The sequence below is a fragment of the Pelophylax lessonae genome (genome assembly GCF_965119305.1).
Source record: "Pelophylax lessonae genome assembly, chromosome: 5".
NCBI lineage: Eukaryota > Metazoa > Chordata > Amphibia > Anura > Ranidae > Pelophylax > Pelophylax lessonae.
This window is the reverse complement of record NC_138772.1, coordinates 23,109,365-23,131,179: the sequence shown is the minus strand read 5'-3', so window position 1 is coordinate 23,131,179 and position 21,815 is coordinate 23,109,365. Positions and strand designations below refer to the sequence as shown.

General features: G+C 45.5%; 1 protein-coding gene across 1 annotated transcript in view; it reads right to left on the bottom strand.

Annotated features, from left to right (window-relative positions):
- The window catches only part of LOC309556415 (fucolectin-like), a gene marked incomplete at both ends in the record, with an annotated part of 1,212,026 nt that overhangs the window by 756,090 nt on the left and 434,121 nt on the right, over positions 1-21,815 (bottom strand). The window lies entirely within an intron of this gene.

Here is a 21,815-nt window from a genome sequence, read left to right as displayed (position 1 = left end):
TCACTGCAATAATTTTAAATCACTACTGCAGTCAGTGCAAAACTGCTAGAAATAAAGCTAGACAGTGGATTTGAGTGGACACTAGTACTACTACACTTTTCAATACTCTACCAGTTAGTAGAACAATATTATGCCACAGAAAGCAGAACATTTCAGCATGTTCACCTTTTATACGGCTTCTTTTTTTTTCATATAATGCTGCCACTTCATTAACATGCTCACTTGGTACAGGAGGAGAGGAGAACAGAGGAGCAGAGAGAGAGAGGTATCTTCTAGCATGGGAAGCAAGTCTTTTGTAGTGTGCCTCATTTTCTTTCCACCACTGAAGAGAATCACCACTTCTGTCAATTACTGGTTCCTTCAAATAGAGATGAAGTTCATCATCCAGGCTCATTATTGCAGATTCCGAAGAATCCTCCGCATGAGGCCCCAATAAAACATTGAAAATGTCATGATCAATTCGACCACGATGAAGAATCTCTTCTGTTCGTTGTCGTCTTTTTGGACATTTTTCTGTTTTTGCAGCATGCTGCTCTTTCAGATTATAAAAATGCTGCCAGCCATTGTTTTGCTTTGGCCAATACATCATCAGAAGAGAAAGCATGGTTCTTGTATTGAGGATTCAAATGACTTGCCAGCACAGCATTTTTAATCTCTTCATGCTTCTCAAAACATATATCAATCAAAGCTCTCTGGCTTGACAGACCATCATTTGAAAGTTAGAGGGTGTTGTGTGCCATGGCACTGAGGTCTGAGATATCAGCAAGCCTCATTCCTTTCCGCATGTTTGCTCCACTGTCTCGAAGGAGCACAAGCATCACTGGGTCTTTGGTGATTCCCCATTCTTAAAGCATGCCTAGAAACATTTCTCTACTGTACTCCCCAGTGTGGGATCCTTGCATCACTTTTGTATTCAAAACCAATTGCCTTTTTGTCAATCCGCTGTCAATGAAGTGGCATGTTGTAACGCTCCTGCGTTTTATGTATGGTGTGGATTTTCAGCTGCAGAAATATTCCACTTCAGTAGTCATGTAAGAGAAACGCTGAGATACCATTCCCAACCCTCAATGACTCATCATGTGTGGATGATCTCAATTCAGCAAATAAATACACACACTCAATAAGATGTTTCCTAGAGTGACTTATGTATATAGTAACACAGTGATGATAGACTGAAGAGACAGGTTGGGTGGAGATGGTAGATGACAGACACTTGAAGGTAAGATAGTAGCAGATGGATGCAGATAGGTTTAGCAATCATGTATGGTAGCAGATGACAGAGAAGCAGGTGGACATACAAGAGAGATCAACCCAGTGCAGGAATAGGTGGCAGTAGGCTCAAGAGCTAGCAATCTAGATATGCAGATGTGATAACAGTCCTTACTATGCAGAGCTAGATAGTGTAAGCTTTAGTATAAAGTTTATAGAGGTCTCCCCTGTGGGGTACTTATCACTAATAGCAATGTAGCCGAGGGGAGGTTCAGGAAGAGCGGATGAACCAGTAGCGGGATACAGGGATCAGCGCAGCGTGGTTCCGTCAGCGAGGTAGGCTTGCAAGCATGAGAGCTTCAAGCCAAGTTAGCATCAAGGTGCAAAGGTGTTTGAACGAACACATGTGAGTGAGAGCCGGCGATCTAAATAGGCATCCAGTCCGGCGCTGAGTGATGACAGCATCAGTCTTAAAGGTGTATGCTCACCTTACCAAAAGAGAATGGTGGGGCGCATACACTTATGAAAGAGTAATTAGGGTACCAAAGGTACCGGAACATTACAGTACCCCCCCTTTAAGGCCGGCTCCTGAAGGCCTCTGGAGCTGGTTTGTCTGGGTATTTCGCATGAAAATTGCGGATTAATCTAGGGGCATGTATGTCAGAGGTGTTTAGCCAGGTGTCGTCTTGGGGCCCATAGTTCTTCCATCTAACCAAGTACTGAAGTCTTCTTCTGTGGATACGAGAATCCAGAATCTCTTTTATCTCGTATTCTTCTCCACCTTCAACTTGTACAGGAGGCGGAGGTGGAATAGTAGGCCTTATTCCTTGGTCCGGAACATGGGGCTTCAGTAGCGACACATGAAAAATGGGATGAATTTTTAGGTCTATTGGCAATGTAAGCTGAACTGCAGCTTTTCCAATAAGTTTCTTGATTGGGAAAGGTCCCAAGAACAGAGGTCCAAGCTTTTTGCTAGGGATTTTCAGTCTTACATTTTTTGTTGAGAGCCAAACGAGGTCCCCGATAGCATACTGAGGAGAAGGTCTTCTGCGAAGATCATAGTACTTCTTTTGTTGACTATGAGCGTGTGCAATGGTAGTATTTAGTAAACCCAGAGAATCCTTTATTTGGGTAAGATAGTCTGAGGCTACTGGGTTATTTGAAGGAAGGATGCGTGGTGGAAGAATAGAGGGATGAAACCCATAGTTCAAGTAGAACGGACTCTGCTTGGTTGTACTGTGGGTTGCGTTGTTGTAGGCAAATTCTGCCAGAGGGAGAAGATCCACCCAATCATCCTGTTGGTAAGAAGTGTAACAACGTAAATATTGCTCGATGCATTGGTTGACTCTTTCAGTCTGTCCGTTGGTCTGCGGATGGTAAGGAGAAGTGAGCTTCCGCTCAATCCGTAGTATGTGACATAGTTCTTGCCAGAACTTAGAAATAAATTGGGATCCACGGTCAGACAGAAGAGTTTTTGGGATACCATGTAACTTAAAGACATGTTTCATCAGGAGTTCTGCCGTTTGTTTGGACGAAGGTAGTCTGCAAATAGCAATAAAATGTGCCATCTTTGTCAGATGGTCCACTGACACTAAGATGGTATTAAATCCTTTGGAAGGAGGCAATTCCACGATGAAGTCCAAGGACACAACTTCCCATGGAGTTTGGGGAATTGGTAGACTGCATAGTAGACCGGATGGTCTCGTAGTGTCAATTTTGGACCTGGCACAGACATTGCATGAAGAGACGAAATTTTGTATAGATGTTTTCATGTCAGGCCACCAGAAATGCCGGGTAATCAAATTAAGAGTCTTTGTCATACCCATATGTCCTGCCATAGGCACATCATGCGATAGTTCCAAGATCCTGGTGCGTATGGTAGGTGGTATGTAAAGTTTGTCGTTGTAGTAGAGGAAGCCTTCTGCATCAGTATTTAGTTGTGGTGGGGGTGAATCCAAACTTATACCATGCAAAACCTCTTCCTTTAAGGAACGGACAACTCCAATAATGCGTTTGTGAGGTATTATAGGAACTGAAGGGATTTCAAAGTAGTTTTCTTCAGTTAGTCGTGATAGTGCATCCGCCTTTTTGTTCTTATCTGCAGGTGTGTAGGTCACTAGGAAGTTAAACCTTAAAAAGAATAGTGACCATCGTACCTGTCGGTGCGAGAGAGTTTTGCTAGTCTGAAGATATTGGAGGTTTTTATGGTCCGTGTATATAATTATTGGTAATTGGGTGCCTTCGAGTAGATGTCGCCAATTCTCCAGAGCCAATTTTATAGCAAGCAGTTCCTTTTCACCCACGGGGTAATTTATCTCGGGACTGCTTAGGGATTTAGAAAAAAAGGCGACTGGATGAAGTGGTGAAGTGTGGGTTGGTCGTTGGGAGAGTATTGCTCCTACTGCCATGTTTGACGCATCTACCTCCGGAATGTATTGGAGGGATGGGTCTGGATGGCGTAATATGGGAGCAGAAGTAAACTTTGTCTTTAGCAAGTGAAAAGCTTTTTCTCTTACGTCCTCCGACAGTCGCCGCCTCTTCATATTCGTCACATATGGGGTATTAGACTTTGCTCCGAAGGAGTAGCTAGGCAACAGAATATGTTAACATTAAAGCTTTTAACATATCCCACCCTCAAGGGGTGGTCCCCCTCAGTCAATACCCTCCTACTTCCTGCAACCATATCTCAGTTTTAATGTCTAGCTTGTCAGGAGTGGCTGGCTCTCTCTGTGCTGGGGCATTGTGCCCCAGACTCTGTCTTCTTTTTTTAATTTTTTGTTTGAGTTTTCTCTCTACCTTTACTTAGCTGTTCTTTTTGTCAGCATTAGTTAGTTCTTCGGATGAAGAGGATCATGCGGGCTGGGTCTCGGGCTGATCCCCCTGGTCGCAGGTCGTGGGTCAGTGGCTTTCCAGCCTGCCATCGAGCGTTCAGCCAGGTAACGCTCCTGGCACAGTGAACGACCCATCCCTGTTCGGTGCAGGGATGATTGGTGAGGTGGCTACCTCACTGGACGCTTTGCGGTTTCTTAACCCCCATTTTGTGCGTCTTGTATGCGACTCTCCCTGCCTCATGTGCAGCGGCTTGTTCGCCTGTGCGGGTCCCCCACGCCATTGTGAGGTAAGTGTATCTATGTGGGGACCTGTCTGTCTGGGGGGGTGTCAGTCTGGGACTGTGTAACCTGCCTCTGTTCTCACTGTTTGTCTCCCTATCACTCGGCTGCATGCTGTGGGCTGCAGGGGGGGGGAGAGCTGTGTGACACTGTCTGTGTCAGCCTGGTCAGTGAGAGAAGCTGTGTGCTGTGGGGCATGTTTTGTGGCATGTTTGGGCACTGTACAGCGATCGCTGCGGCGATCTGCCATATTTTTTCACATATGGATATGTGTGCATTAGTGTACTGTGGAGCGGCGGTTTCGGCGCCAAACGGCGCCATTTTGCCTACACTCGCTCCGGCCGCATGTTCTGCATGCATGGCGGCCATTTTCTTGTAGCCTCCCATAGGCTGTAATAGAGCGCCCTGGTCTCATCACTTCCTCTTCTCCTGGGTACACCGATCGAGGCAGCAGCAGCAGCAGCGTGGGTCTCCTCAGGTTATATCCTTCTTATCCATTGCCTGTGTCAGTTTTATTGTCCCTGTGGGGGTCTCATTGTGCTTGTGTGTGGTGCGGTGGGCTGCGCTCGCCACGCTTGTTAAAGGGGCAGTTAACCCTTTATTATCCGGCATTTGTTTGGGGCAATGGATTCTCAGGAGGGCAAATTTCCTGCCACTTTGGTGGACAGCCAGGGGACCGCTGTTTCCCCCCCAGGGGGGGATTTAGCCACTATTGTGGCTGGCCTTGCTGCTCAGGTGCAGATGCTGGTGGCTGCTCAGTCTACTAAGAGACCCAGAGTCTCTCTTTCCTCTGATTCTGAGGGTGAAGGTGATGGGGCTGTTATGGCGGGGGTCTCCTTATCAGGGTCCCGCTCCTCCCTGGATCTTGTAGGGTCCGAGGTGGAGGCTGAGGTGGAAGGGGTTGATAATTCTCCCCCTGGCTCGCCTGAAGAGCTTGCAATCATGGATGAATTGATTTCTTCCATAAAACAAACGCTGCGTTTACAGGATGAAGTGTGTCCCCCCGCTGCTTTGGCGGCTTATAAGAAGCAGAGAAAATGCAGGACGCCGCAGGTTTTTCCCTGCAATGATGATTTTCAGCGCGCTGTTAAGGAGCAATGGCGCAATCTGCGCAAACCTTTTGCTGTCCCTAGTAGGTTCAAGCTGCGTTATCCTTTCTCGCCTTCCACTGATGAAAGGTGGTGTGTTCCACCCCCGGTGATTCACGCTATTGCGGTTTTGAACAAATCCACTGCGATTCCTGCAGAGGATTCCCCAATTTTCCGTGATGCCACGGATAGGAGAATGGAGTCTCTTGCCCGTCACACTTATTCTGTTACGGGTTCTATGCTTAAGGCTCTGTTTGCCTCCCTCATGGCGGCCCAGGCTGTCGCAAGTTGGACGCAGATGCTTAGGCGCGTCCTAGTGGCCGATTCGGCCTCGCCGGCGACCCTGGATATGGTGGATCAAATCCACCAGGGTGTCATGTATCTGTGTGATGCGGACTTGGACCTGAGGGCTCAGGGAGTGGTGGTTCCGGTGCCTCATCGGGACAGATTTTGGGGGTTTTATTCAAATCTGTTCACCGTGCCCAGGAAGGAGGGCAAGGTCCGTCCAATTCTGGACTTGAAGGCTCTAAACTGCTCTGTGCGGGTTCGCAAGTTCCGCATGGAATCCCTGCGGTCGGTGGTGGCTGCCCTGGTTCCGGGGGAATTCATGGCCTCCATCGATTTGAAGGATGCGTATCTTCACATCCCCATTTTCGAGGGTCACCAGAGGTACCTTCGATTCGCCATTGCGGAGGATCACTACCAGTTCGTGGCGTTGCCTTTTGGTCTCGCCTCGGCTCCGCGGGTTTTCACCAAGGTGCTTGCACCGGTCCTGGCATTGTTGAGAGCCCAGGGCATTTCTGTCCTGGGGTATCTGGACGACATTCTGGTTCGGTCTGCGTCCAGCCAGGGTCTGGAGAAGGACCTGTCTGTCACGATGCAAACTCTGCATGAGATGTCTTGGATTGATGGTCTCGGCTTTTCGAGGCGATTCCCTTCGCCCAGTTTCACACGCGGGGTCTCCAAGCGGAGATCCTGTCCAAGTGGGACGGGCGACCTCAATCTTTGGATCTTCAAATCTCGTTGAGTCATCACACCAGAAGAGACCTTCTGTGGTGGCTCCAGTCCCCGATGGTATCCGGGGGCAAGTCGTTTCGTCCTATCTCGTGGACGGTAATCACCACGGATGCCAGCCTGTCGGGCTGGGGTGGTGTTCTGGGCGTTCTGTCCGCCCAGGGAACTTGGTCGGAGGGGGAGGCCTCCCTTCCGATCAACATTCTGGAATTGCGTTCGATAAATCTCTGTCTTCATCGCTGGACGGACCGGCTGCAGGGCTGCCCGGTTCGGGTGCAGACGGACAATGCTACGGCGGTGGCCTATATCAACCACCAAGGGGGCACCAGGAGTGCCCGAGCGGCTCGAGAAGTGGCCGACATTCTGTCGTGGGCCGAGACTCATGTCCCGGCGATAACGGCGGTTCACATTCCAGGGGTGGAGAACTGGCAGGCGGACTATCTGAGTCGCCAGACCCTGGATCAGGGGGAATGGTCTCTCCACCCGGCTGTCTTCCAGATGTTGTGCGCGAAGTGGGGTCTTCCAGATGTGGACCTGTTCGCGTCTCGTCTCAACAACAAGGTGAGGAGGTTCGTGGCAAGGACGCGCGATCCTCGGGCAGACGCGTCGGACGCGTTAGTGGCCCCGTGGCATCAGTACAAGCTGATGTACGCGTTTCCACCAATTCAGTTGCTGTCCAGGTTCCTTCGCAGGTTACACTCAGAACGCAGCACGGTGATTCTTGTGGCACCGGACTGGCCTCGCCGGTCCTGGTACACAGACCTCGTGAATCTGGCGGTCGACGCCCCGTGGCGTCTGCCTCTTCGAGACGATCTCCTGTCTCAAGGGCCGATATACCATCCTGCTTTACAGTCGCTGGCTTTGACGGCCTGGCTGTTGAGACCGAGGTCCTGAAGGAGAGGGGTCTCTCTCCAGAGGTCGTTCATACCTTGATCAACGTGAGGAAATCCTCCTCGGGAAAGGTTTACTACCGTACTTGGAAGGCCTATTTTGCCTGGTGTGAGTCCAGGGGGTTTTCACCCCGCACGTACTCGGTTTCCCGAGTGCTGTCCTTCCTTCAATCAGGTGTTGAGCAGCGTTTGGCGCTGGCTACGATAAAGGGTCAGGTGTCTGCGCTGGCCGTTCTGTTTCAACGTCCCGTGGCTTCCAACTCCTTGGTTGGCACTTTTGTTCAGGGAGTGCGGCATCTGGTTCCTCCTAGGAGGGATCCTCTGCCCCCTTGGGACTTGAATCTCGTTCTATCTGTGTTACAACGTGCTCCTTTTGAACAGATCAGGGAGATCTCGTTGTCTATGTTGTCCAAAAAGGTCGCCTTTTTGGTTGCGATCACTTCGGCTCGCAGAGTGTCGGAACTGGCGGCTTTGTCCTGCAAGTCTCCGTATCTGGTTATTCACTTGGATAAGGTGGTCTTGCGACCTAATCCTTCTTTTCTTCCGAAGCGAGTTTCGGAATTCCATCTTAATGAGGATATTGTCTTGCCTTCGCTGTGTGCGAAGCCTAAACATCCTAAGGAGGTGAGACTACATTCTTTGGATGTTGTTAGGGCGATAAGGGTTTACCTTAAATTGACTGAGTCTTTTCGAAAGACGGACTCTTTGTTTGTTCTTCCTGAGGGTCCTCGGAAGGGCATGGCGGCGTTGGCCTCTACCATCGCCAAATGGATCAGACAGACCATTGAACAAGCATATGTCTTGCAGGGGAAGGTTCCCCCTGTGCCTGTGAAGGCGCACTCTACTAGATCTCTGAGTACGTCTTGGGCCTGTCGTCATGGGGCTTCTGTAGCCCAGGTGTGTAAGGCGGCGACCTGGTCGACCGTGCACACTTTCACAAAATTCTACAAAGTAGATGTTCAAGCATCGGCTGATGCTTCCTTTGGCCGCAAGGTTCTTAGTGCGGCAATTCCCTAGGGTCCCTTGTTGGGGACCTCTGGCTGTTGGGATAAGTTTTTTATCCCCTGGTTTTTTGTCTTTTCCTGGGTTGTTGCTCCTGTTGAGCAATTGTTTTTCCTGTTGCCCAGATGGTTTCCTTCCTTTGGTAAGGTTCCTTTCTTTGATGTGGAGACTGCGTTGCCTTTCGGCGCGGATGCGTTTCCCACCCCTCATGTTTGCACTGCTTTGGGACGTCCCCATATGTGACGAATATGAAGAGGCGGCGACTGTCGGAGGACGTAAGAGAAAACGGAATTTTTGTAAAATCTTACCTGTAAAATTCCTTTCTCTGAGTCCTCCGACAGTCGCCGCCCCCGCCCCTCTTTTGGGGTTTGGTTGTATACTCTACTGCTATTCCACTAAAACTGAGATATGGTTGCAGGAAGTAGGAGGGTATTGACTGAGGGGACCACCCCTTGAGGGTGGTATATGTTAAAAGCTTTAATGTTAACATATTCTGTTGCCTAGCTACTCCTTCGGAGCAAAGTCTAATACCCCATATGTGACGAATATGAAGAGGCGGCGACTGTCGGAGGACTCAGAGAAAGGAATTTTACAGGTAAGATTTTACAAAAATTACGTTATTTGCTTCATCTGACCATTAGAATGTTTTTTTTTATGCTAGTGAGCTGTGTGAGGGGTCTAACAATGGCAGAGAAGTTTCTGATGAATTTCCTGTAGAAATTTGAAAATCCAAGGAATCGCTGTAGCGCCTTGCGGGTGGTTGTTGTAGGCCAATCCTGAATGCAGGATATCTTACTCATGTCCATCTCGATTCCTGTTTTGGATATGATGTAGCCTAGAAAGAGTACCTCTTCTTTATGAAACAAGCATTTTTTCAGTTTCACATAAAGGTTATGTGCAAGCAATCTCGATAATACTAGTCTTACATGTCTTATGTGTTCAGACAGGGATCGTGAATATATAAGTATATCGTCCAGATATACCACAACACCGACATCTAGTATGTCTCTGAAAATATCGTTTATAAATCGTTGGAAAACTGCAGGGGCGTTGCATAGCCCGAATGGCATTACAAGATATTCGAACAATCCGTATCTGGTTCTGAATGCAGTCTTCCACTCGTGTCCATCACGGATTCGAATGAGATTGTATGCTCCTTTCAGGTCCAATTTTGAAAAATAGGTAGCTCCACGCACCTGCTCAATGAGCTCAGGGATAAGCGGTAGTGGATAGCGATCTTTTATTGTGATAGCATTCAATTGCCTGTAGTCGATGATAGGCCTGAGACTTGAGTCCTTATTGCGGACAAAAAAGAGTCCTGCTGCTGTGGAAGAAGTGGAAGGTCTAATAAAACCTTTTTCCAAATTCTCATCCAAATAGTTTTTGAAATGGGAAAGTTCATCCTGTGAAAGAGGATAAACATGACCGAACGGCAATTTGCTATTTGGGAGTAGATCAATACTACAATCATAGTCTCGATGGGGAGGTAGTGCTTGAGCATTTTTCTCAAGAAAAACCTCAGAGAGATCCTGATAACATAGTGGTGCAATCTCATCTGTCACCACAGACAGGATCTTCCCGGAAGACGGGAGGTTACACGTACCCTCGCAATAGCAAGAGAGGAAGGCCAGGGTCCGTTCCTTCCAATCTATGGTTGGTTGATGTGTGTGCAACCAGGGAAGTCCCAACACAATGGGAAAGTGGGGTGAAGGTATTAGATCGAAGATAGTGGTCTCCCTATGAGACCCGTTAGTAGTGACTAGGAGTGCTTGTGTCTGATCAGTGATCAGACCAGAGGATAACGGAACACCGGTAATAAGACTTACTGAGACAGGTTTAAGTTTAGAAATAATAGGAATTTTATTTAAAGCAGCAAAACATATATCAATATAATTTCCACAAGATCCTGTGTCAATCATGGCCTTAGTAGTAATCCTGTTCTGGTCCCACTGTAATGTCAAACAAACAGAAATGTAAGGGTTAGTGATTGAAGTTGTCAATCCCCCTAGGAGGACATGTGAACACGCACCCTTCTTTTTGTTGACTAGGGGACAGACGTTTATCTTGTGATCCGGGGATGCACAGTACAAGCAGAGATTTTCAGATCGTCTTTTGGCTCTTTCCATAGTTGATAGAGGTGGGCGTATGGTTCCTACCTCCATAGGAACGGGGTCAACGACCGAAATCCAAGAGGAACTGGATAATGGCATTCCCCTTCTCTCAGCCTTCCTTTCTCGTAGTCTTCTATCTATGGTAATACTGAGTTGTATCAATGCATCCAGGGTTTTTGGCAGATCCGCTCGGGCGAGCTCATCTTTAACGGCTTCTGATAGGCCAAGCCTAAATTGGGTTTTCAGAGATGCATCATTCCATTCTGAATCAAGGGTCCATCTCTTGAATTCCGCGACAAAGTCTTCTACAGGTCTACCTTGTTTCAAGGATCTTAATTGAAGATCGGCAGTACTCTGCCTATTGGGATCATCATATAGGCTAGTGAGTTCTGCTAAGAACAAGGCATAGGAGTTGAGAAGCTGGTCGTTTTTCTCAAAAAGAGAGTCTGCCCAGGCTCGAGGATCGCCTGTTAGGTAAGAAATAATAGTACAAACCTTAATGTGATCAGTAAGGTAGGTACGAGGTTTTAGCAAAAAAAGTAACTCACATGCGTTTTTAAATTTGCGAAATTTTTTGCGATCGCCTGTAAATACCAAGGGAGGATTTATCTTGGGTTCAGGGGACTGAGCAGAGGTAAGTTGTGTCAGTCTAATTACCTGCTGCGACAGAGCCTGATTGTCTTCTTTTAATTCAGCAAGTGCGTGTATTAACGCAGTTACTTGCTGTTTTAATTGTGTCACCTGAGTGGTTATTTCTGCTGAATCCATTTGTAGGTTCGTTCAATCTGTAACGCTCCTGCGTTTTATGTATGGTGTGGATTTTCAGCTGCAGAAATATTCCACTTCAGTAGTCATGTAAGAGAAACGCTGAGATACCATTCCCAACCCTCAATGACTCATCATGTGTGGATGATCTCAATTCAGCAAATAAATACACACACTCAATAAGATGTTTCCTAGAGTGACTTATGTATATAGTAACACAGTGATGATAGACTGAAGAGACAGGTTGGGTGGAGATGGTAGATGACAGACACTTGAAGGTAAGATAGTAGCAGATGGATGCAGATAGGTTTAGCAATCATGTATGGTAGCAGATGACAGAGAAGCAGGTGGACATACAAGAGAGATCAACCTAGTGCAGGAATAGGTGGCAGTAGGCTCAAGAGCTAGCAATCTAGATATGCAGATGTGATAACAGTCCTTCCTATGCAGAGCTAGATAGTGTAAGCTTTAGTATAAAGTTTATAGAGGTCTCCCCTGTGGGGTACTTATCACTAATAGCAATGTAGCCGAGGGGAGGTTCAGGAAGAGCGGATGATCCAGTAGCGGGATACAGGGATCAGCGCAGCGTGGTTCCGTCAGCGAGGTAGGCTTGCAAGCATGAGAGCTTCAAGCCAAGTTAGCATCAAGGTGCAAAGGTGTTTGAACGAACACATGTGAGTGAGAGCCGGCGATCTAAATAGGCATCCAGTCCGGCGCTGAGTGATGACAGCATCAGTCTTAAAGGTGTATGCGCACCTTACCAAAAGAGAATGGTGGGGCGCATACACTTATGAAAGAGTAATTAGGGTACCAAAGGTACCGGAACATTACACATGTAAGATTCATTAGTGACACTGTATGTCCTGACCAGCAGTCAGTCGTGAATGAGAGTGAGTTGCCAGCATTCTCTGTTTGCAGCATAGCTTTTACTTTCTCAACGACCTTTTGGTGAATCTTTCCCAGCATTTTGGTTTGATAATACTTCTCACTCTTCAGTGTGTACCTTGGCTCAAGTATGAACATCAACCGCTTAAATCCTGACTCAGACACCATTGTAAATGGCTGGTTATCAGTGACCATCATCTCTGTGATTACTCTGTCCAGCAGTTGGGATCTTCCATCTGATTCTAGACAGTGACACCTGTTTTTTTTCTGAAACATATCTGTTATTGTTGCCTGGGATAGTGGAGGAGGTATTTCAAAAATCACATTGATATTCATTTTGTTTTTTCTGTGCTGCATTAAATAATTAAATATGATGAACTCATAGATGGGCCCAAAGATTTGACATATTTTTGTTTTTTGTAGTTACTGATCCCATACTTATATTGTTTGTGCATGTGTTGCATGCTGCTGCTTTTCCTGGAGATGAGACGAGAAATAGTCCCATACTTTTTCTGTCTTGATCCATCTCCATTGCTATTTGAAAGAGACAATACGGTTAAAAAAATGGCTGGCTGGCTGCTGGCACCCTGGCCAGCTGTGGGTGGCTTGCTGGCATCCTGTTGTGGGTCAGTGGCTGTTGCCTGGTAGTGTGGGAGGCTTGCTGTTACCCTGTTGTGGGTTGGTGGCTGATGCCTGGCAGGGTGGGTGGCTTGCTGGCACCCTGTTGTGGGTCGGTTGCTGATGCCTGGCAGTGTGGGTGGCTTGCTGGCACCCTGTTGTGGGTCAGTGGCTGACGCCTGGCAGTGTGGGTGGCTTGCTGGCACCCTGTTGTGGGGTGGCTGGCTGCTGTCACCCTGTTGTGGGTCGGTGGCTGACGCCTAGCAGTGTGGTTGGTTGGCTGGCACCTTGTAGGTCGGTGGCTGGTGCCTGGCAGTGTGGGTGGCTTGCTGGCACCCTTTTGTGGGTGGCTGGCTTGGTGTCTTCCTGTTGTGGGTGGCTGGCTTGCTGAAACACTGTGGTGGGTGGCTGGCTTGGTGTCACCCTGTTGTGGGAGCCTAGCTTGCTGGAACACTGTGGTGGGTGGCTGGCTTGGGGTCACCCTGTTGTGGGGTGGCTGACTGCTGTCACCCTGTTGTGGGTGGGTGGCTGACGCCTGGCAGTGTGGGTTGCTTACTGGCTCCCTGTTGTGGGTCGGTGACTGAAGCCTGGCAGTGTGGGTGGCTTGCTGGCACCCTTTTGTGGGAGCCTAGCTTGCTGGAACACTGTGGTGGGTGGCTGGCTTGGTGTCACTCTGTTGTGGGTGACTGGCTTGGTGTCACCCTATCGTGGGTGGGTGGCTGGCTTGGTGTCACCCTGTCATGGGCTCACATGTGTTACCAGCCATGAGACTCATCCAGCCTCTCGCCTGCTTTACCAGCTCTGATACTCCTCCAGCCTCTCACCTATGTTACCAGCCCTGAGACTCCTCCAGCCTCTCACCTGTGTTACCAGCCCTGAAACTAATCAGCCTCTTGCCTGTGCTACCAGCCCTGAAAACTCCTCCAGCCGCTCACCTGTGTTACCAGCCCTGAGACTCCTCCAGCCTCTTGCCTGTGTTACCAGCCCTGAGACTCTTCCAGCCTCTTGCCTGTGTTACCAGCCCTGAGACTCCTCCAGCCTCTTGCCTGTGTTACCATCCCTGAGACTCCTCAAGCCGCTCGCCTGTGTTATCAGCTCTGAGACCCCTCCAGCCTCTAACCTTTGTTACCACCCCCTAAACTCATCAACCGCTCGCCTGTATTACCAGCCCTGAGACTCCTCCAGCCTCTTGTCTGTGTTACCAGCTCTGAGACTCCTGCAGCCTCTCGCCTGTGTTAACAGCCCTGAGAATCCCCCAGCCTCTCGTCTGTGTTACCAGCTCTGACAACCCTCCAGCTGTTTGCTTGGCCTAGTTGATTACAGCATTTTCCTTTTGTTGGTAGGAGTGAGATCTTATCTGAAATATTACTGAATGTAGTACAAGTTGCTGAACTTTCTCAAATGTCCGCGAACCGCAAGTTCGCTGCGGGCCCCATTGATTTAATGGGAGGCGGACTTTAAAAACCTTTAGGTCATATTTACAGCCACAAAAGACTTACTAGCTGTGCACAAATATTCCCACCACATGGACAATGTCATAACAGAAGTATTGCAATTGGAAAAGTTGCCCTAAAAAAAAAATGTTCCCAGCAAAAAAATGTATTTTTCCCTAAATCAGCCAGAACTGACAGCAGCCAGTAAATACATGTCAAATACATATAGGGTCCATCACACATCTGTAAAATGGGTCCGCATCCATTCCACAATTTGGCGGAACGTTTACAGACCCATTGATTTTCAATTCCAGTCTGAAAAATTAGGCATTCACAGGATAAAGAAGTAAGTGTCGAACATTCCAGGCCCCAAAAATAGCCCACGTGGGTTTACCTGACAGCTAAGAACATTGTATTCTGTGACTGGAGGTACATTAGTAATTGACAGAAAAAAATAATTGTCGGCCGTGAAAGGCCCCAAAAATTAGGCATTCAATGGACATGAAATGCCTTTTATGCCGCTGTATTTACCGAATACAAGGACCATGAATTGTTGTGGGCGGATGGCGGTCTGGAGGATATTTGTGGCCTGTCATGAGGAATTGTAATCAAACATGGTCTACTGCAAAAAGAGGAGTAGGTATAAAATGTATCGAATAAAAACCCACTCACTCAGCGCTAAAACCAATACAATTTCTCTCTTGTACCTCCACAAGAGAGAAAATTAGCTGCTGCTATTAATAAAGAATATATGAAAAAAGAGGTGTAACCTGAAATAATATTACCAACCCTATATATAAGCGTATAAATATGACCAAGATTACACTAGCAGCGCTGATAAATCGTAAGTAGATGTACAAATCGCATACGTCAAATCAATATACATTGAATCATGTGCACAAAAAAGGTGAAAGGCAGAATGCAGTCCCTGGTGAAGATACTGATAGAAAAGTGATGACACCAGTTCTATTACTAAATCTTCATGTAGACACTCCAAACAGGAAATTCTGATAGTCCAAAAAGTCTTCCACCACAATTATATATGTGACATGTAGGTTGCCTCCACCTCACCGCTGTGCGCACCACATGGTAGTGAACACTTACCAGAGGCAGCTTAAATATGCGCCTGAATATCCAGCTATAGAGGTGACAGCTTCCTGAAAGCATCAGAATTCCCCAGAATGGAAAAACTCCTCTCATCACTATAATGAAGGGTCCAAAAGACTGAAGCTCAGCATTCCCAGGGGTGCATGAAATCATAACAAAATGCTCATAGCGTAATCTTGTATGTATATAATTTATTGCAATCCTCCCCTAAACCCTTCAAACAATGCACTCACATGAGAAAACATAAGTAAAACATATTGTTAAATCAGATGAAAGGCTAGATCTGTGTCTGATAGTCGCTCTCCGTTGCTGTAAGCTAGTCGACTGGTACCTGGACGGCCTGCTTCCGGTTGTGACGTCAGACCCCGGGTAACCTTGGTGACCCCGTGCTCACGCTCTTACGCGTTTTGTCATCAAGTCCTTGGAGCTCACTACCATGGGGTGCACACAGCGGTGAGGTGGAGGCAACCTACATGTCACATATATAATTGTGGTGGAAGACTTTTTGGACTATCAGAATTTCCTGTTTGGAGTGTCTACATGAAGATTTAGTGATAGAACTGGTTTCATCACTTTCCTATCAGTATCTTCACCAGGGACTGCATCCTGCCTTTCACCTTTTTTGTGCACATGATTCAATGTACCTTGATTTGACTAATGTGATTTGTACATCTAATTACGATTAGGGATGATCGAACTTTTCAAAAGTTCGGTCCGGCCAGAACATCCGAATTACCCGAAAGTTCGGCCTGGATTTCAGAACCCCATTGAAATCAATGGGACCCGAACTTCGGTAATCAAAAAACACAATTTTGAAGCTCTAAAACCCAATAAATGCCCCTAAAAAGTGCCTTGGGTTCTGGGTCATACCCCAGGGACTATTAATCACACAAAAAAGTTCTTAAAAATTGTCATTTTTGATAGCCAATTATTGGAAAAATTAAAAAAAAAAATTCTTTGGATTTAGTATCTGGGGGGTCTAAAAAGTGTACCTATGAAGTTTCAGCTCTGTAGCATGTCCAGAACCAGAAAAAAATAGAATTTTTTAGTAGAGCAGGGATGGTGGGACCCTCCTTTTATACCTCTATGATCTTTTTTTGGGGGTTCTGGACATTCTACAGAGCTGAAACTTCACAGGTACACCTTTTAGACCCCCCAGACACAAAATCACACAAAAAAAGTTCTTAAAAATTGTAATTTTTGATAGAGAGACAATTATTGGAAAAATTAAAAAAAAAAAAAAAAATTCTTTGGATTTAGTATCCGGGGTTGTCTAAAAAGTGTACCTGTGAAGTTTCAGCTCTGTAGCATGTCCAGAACCATAAAAAAAAGATTGTTTGTATTAGAACACTTTCAGAACAGGATGTTGGCTTCTCGCTTTTCACACCTTGCCGGTTTAATAGCAGGCGTTTTTTTGGGCATTTTTTTGGGGTTCTTTTGAGGCAGGAAAAACATCTGAACTTGTGTATACGGGTATATATACCACTATACACAAGTTCAGATGTTTTTCCTGACTCCAAAAACCCCCCAAAAATGCCCAAAAAGACGCCTGCTACTAAACCGGCAAGGTGTGAAAAGAGCGAAGCCATATTACAGATCTATAATTGCACTAATACAAACAATCTTTTTTTTTCTGGTTCTGGACATGCTACAGAGCTGAAACATCACAGGTACACCTTTTAGACCCCCCAGACACAAAATCACACAAAAAAAGTTCTTAAAAATTGTCATTTTTGATAGAGAGCCAATTATTGAAAAAATTAAAAAAAAATAAAAATTCTTTGGATTTAGTATCTGGGGGGTCTAAAAAGTGTAACTGTGAAGTTTCAGCTCTGTAGCATGTCCAGAACCAGAAAAAAAAACATAATTTTTCAGTGGAGCAGGGATGGTGGGACCCTCCTTTTACTCCTATATGATCTTTTTTTGGGTGTTCTGGACATGCTACAGAGCTGAAACTTCACAGGTACACCTTTTAGACCCCCCCAGACACAAATTCACACAAAAAAAGTTCTTAAAAATTGTCATTTTTGATAGATTTTTGAAGGAGAGCCAGTTATTGAAAAAAATAATAATAATTTCTTTGGATTTAGTGTCTGGGATGTCTAAAAAGTGTACCTGTGAAGTTTCAGCTCTGTAGCATGTCCAGAACCAGAAAAAAAAAAGATTGTTTGTATTAGAACACTTTCAGCACAGGATGTTGGTTTCTCGCTTTTCACACCTTGCCGGTTTAATAGCAGGTGTTTTTTTGGGCAGGTGTAACCTGAAATAATATTACCACAGATATATACAGTATATATATATATATATATATATATATACTGTATATATCTGTGGTAATATTATTTCAGGTTACACCTTTTTTTAAAACCTGGTCTACTGGTCCCATGTATTGAATTCCTCAGACATCCATGCCTCATTCATTTTTATAAATGTGAGGTAGTCAACACTGTCATGAGCTAGGCGAGTGCGGTTATCGGTCACGATCCCCCCTGCTGCGCTGAATGTCCTTTTGGACAGGACACAGGACAGGGGGCAAGCCAACAGTTCCATTGCAAATTTTGCAAGCTCTGGCCAGTGGTCAAGCCTGCCCACCCAGTAGTCCATGGGTTTATCACTCCTTAGAGCGTCCACATCGGCCGTTAACCCGATGTAGTCGGACACCTGTCGGTATAGACGTTCCCCTGTGCTGGGAATGGGTCAGCTGAAAGAAGGATCTCATATCTGAAGTGACCAACACATCTTCAAACCGCCCTCTTCTTACAGGCGCTGTTGGATTGCTACCCGCAACTGTTTCTCTGTGAGTGGAAATTCCTCTGCCAGCACACGCAAAAGCAGAATGCAGCATTTCTCGCAGCAAGGCCTGGCAGTGCTGCATTCTGACCGCCCTCTGTGATTGTGGTAACATTTCCGCCATTTTATATCCTTGTATGAGCTGAAAGTTTAGAGGGACGGCCAGGTCTTCGTAGATTTGCAGTGTTCTGATACTCCTTCCATTTCAATATTATCGCTTGCACAGTGTTCCTTGGGATGTTTAAAGCTTGGGAAATCTTTTAGTATCCATATCCGGCTTTAAACTCCTTCACAACAGTATCTCGGACCTGCCTGGTGTGTTCCTTGTTCTTCATGATGGTCTCTGCGCTTTAAACGGACCTCTGAGACTATCACAGTGCAGGTGCATTTATACGGAGACTTGATTACACACAGGTGGATTCTATTTATCATCATTAGTCATTTAGGTCAACATTGGATCATTCAGAGATCCTCACTGAACTTCTGGAGAGAGTTTGCTGCACTGAAAGAAAAGGGGCTGAATAATTTTGCACGCCTAATTTTTAAGTTTTTTATTTGTTAAAAAAGTTTGAAATATCCAATAAATTTCGTTCCACTTCATGATTGTGTCCCACTTGTTGTTGATTCTTCACAAAAAATTACAGTTTTATATCTTTATGTTTGAAGCCTGAAATGTGGCAAAAGGTCTATATATATATATATATATATATATATATATATATATATATATATATATATATATATATATATATATATATATATATATATATATATATAAATAGTTGGTTTGGGCTGCTCATTCTTAAGAATTACATGCAAAATAATTGTACCGCTTTCAGCACCTAAAATCGGAAAAAATCATACCGCCAGGGAGGTTAAAAGCCTGTATCAGAACCAAGGATCCCATTTTAAGTCAAATGATTTTTTAGAGCTGTGCAGAGTGTGAAATATAGTTACATAGTTAGGTTAAAAAAAAGACACAAGTCCATCTAGTTCAACTAAAAATATCATCCAGTACTGCAATTATTTGTGAAAAAGGGACTGTTGTTGATTTCCAATAAATGGAGCAATTGCCCGATGTGTGGCTACACATGTAGTATGTATCAGGCTTACTGAGGAGGAGATTAATTCTGGGATGTTAATGAATAATAATTCATTTCTATACATTAGGCTAAATTATTTTCCCCCTAAAGTAAATACTTCTTTCCATGTGGGGGCTAACCTGTGGGTAAATAGAGTTTAAATGATGTGTTGTATAATGCCATATAGGTAACACCTTCACTGTCTCTCGTATTGGTAAAAATGTTAGTTCTGAAGATTACACCACATAGAGTCCCATTCAGTTCAGTTTCCCAACGCATTATATAATTGTCCACATTAGTAATCGATTTGAAGTTATTATATTGAATAGAAATAAGACCCTTTCCTCTAGGGAATTTATGGCAAATATGTTGATAGGTAGTAAAAGTAAACGAATGAAGATAGATATAATGAGTATTTTAAAAAAGGTGAATTTGTAAGTAATGTTGGTATTCTGAGATGGGGATTGATTTCAATTCCTGAAGTTGGGAAAAAGAGATAAAAGGAAAAATCTTTATAAAAAAAATAGCTACAGTATCTCACAAAAGTGAGTACACCCCTCACATTTTTGTAAATATTTTATTCTATCTTTTCATGTGACAACACTGAAGAAATGACACTTTGCTACAATGTAAAGTAGTTAATGTACAGCTTGTATAACAGTGTAAATTTACTGCCCCCTCAAAATAACTCAACACACAGCCATTAATGTCTAAACCACTGGCAACAAAAGTGAGTACACCCCTAAGTGACAATGTCCAAACTGGGCCCAATTAGCCATTTTCTCTCCCCGATGTCATGTGACTCGTTAGTGTTACAAGGTCTCAGGTGTGAATGGGGAGCAGGTGTGTTAAATTTGGTGTTATCGCTCTCACTCTTTCATACTGGTCACTGGAAGTTCAACATGGCACCTCTTGGCAAAAACCTCTCTGTAGATCTGAAAAAAAGAATTGCTGCTCTACATAAAGATGGCCTAGGCCCTAGGGTGTATGAAGATCGCCAAGACCATGAAACTGAGCTGCAACACGGTAGCCAAGACCATGCAGCGGTTTAACAGGCCTCGCCATGGTATACCAAAGAAGTTGAGTGCACGTGCTTAGCGTCATATCCAGAGGTTGTCTTTCGGAAATAGACGTATGAGTGCTGCCAGCATTGCTGCAGAGGTTGAATGGGTTGGGGGGGGGGGGTCACCCTGTCAGTGCTCAGACCATATGCCGCACACTGTATCATATTGGTCTGCATGGCTGTCATCCCAGAAGGAAAACTCTTCTAAAGATGATGCACAAGAAAGCCTGCAAACAGTTTGATGAAGACAAACAGACTAAAGCCCCGTACACACGTACCGATCGTCGGCCGAACGATCGGCCGTCTTTTGTCCGAGGGCTGTCTTGTCTGTTGAAAAGTGCAAAAGACTGCACACGAATTTTGTCGGCCAACAACAGCCTGCAGAAGTGATGTCATGTGATGGTTAACTTTCCTTGTCTTTTTTCTTTTCTGAGCATGCCCAGTCTTGCAAATCTGCTGACTGTCGGCCGAATTCTGTACTGACTGGCGAATAATCGGCCGCTCTGGTGTCGGCATACAAAAATTTTAATGCTTGCACGACAGATTCTGTTCGGCCGAAAGTGCGCTGTCGGAAGCATCATACTAAAAGTTTCGGCCGACAATCTGCACGTGTGTACGGGCCTTAAGGCCATAGATTACCGGAACCATGTCCTGTGGTCTGATGAGACCAAGATAAACCTATTTGGTTCAGATGGTGTCAAACGTGTGTAGCGGCAACCAGGTGAGGAGTACAAAGACAAGTGTGTCTACAACCATGAATGCCAGCAAGTACTATGACATACTGAAGCAGAGCATGATCCTCTCACTTCGGAGACTGGGCTGCAGGACAGTATTCCAACATGACAACAACCCCAAACACATCTCTAAGACGACCACTGCCTTACTAAAGAAGCTCAGGGTAAAGGCGATGGACTGGCCAAGCATGTCTCCACCTAAACCCTACTGAGCATCTGTGGGGCATCCTCAAGCGTAAGGTGGAGGACCGCAAAGTCTCTAACATCAACCAGCTCCATGATGTCGTCATGGAAGAGTGGAAGAGGACTCCAGTGGCAACCTATGAAGCTCTGGTGAACTCCATGCCCAAGAAGGTTAAGGCAGTGCTGGAAAATAATGATGGCCACACAAAATATTGACTCTTTGGGTCCAATTTGGACATTTTCACTTAGGGGTGTACTCACTTTTGTTGCCAGCGGTTTAGACATTAATGGCTGTGTGTTGATTATTTTGAGGGGACAGCAAATTTACACTGTTATACAAGCTGTATACTCACTACTTTACATTGTAGCAAAGTGTCATTTCTTCAGTGTTGTCACATGAAAAGATAGAATAAAATATTTACAAAAATGTGAGGGGTGTATTCACTTTTGTGAGATACTGTATATAAGTCATATGGTTATCAATCCATTATTGGAAATCATTTGGGAAAGAAAAGGCAGATTTACATCTAGTGTTTTAACCATTATAATACCTTAGTTATTCACTTGATGAGAAATATAATAAGTGATTACAACCTTTTGTCTACGTCAGAATCAGGCCTTGCTGTATCTCTTTCATTAATAGGATCATAGGGGTGCACACAGGGTGTGCCAGGTGTGCCTGCGCACACCCTAATCACCCAGTGTGATGCATATCCCCCCTGTACAGCCCC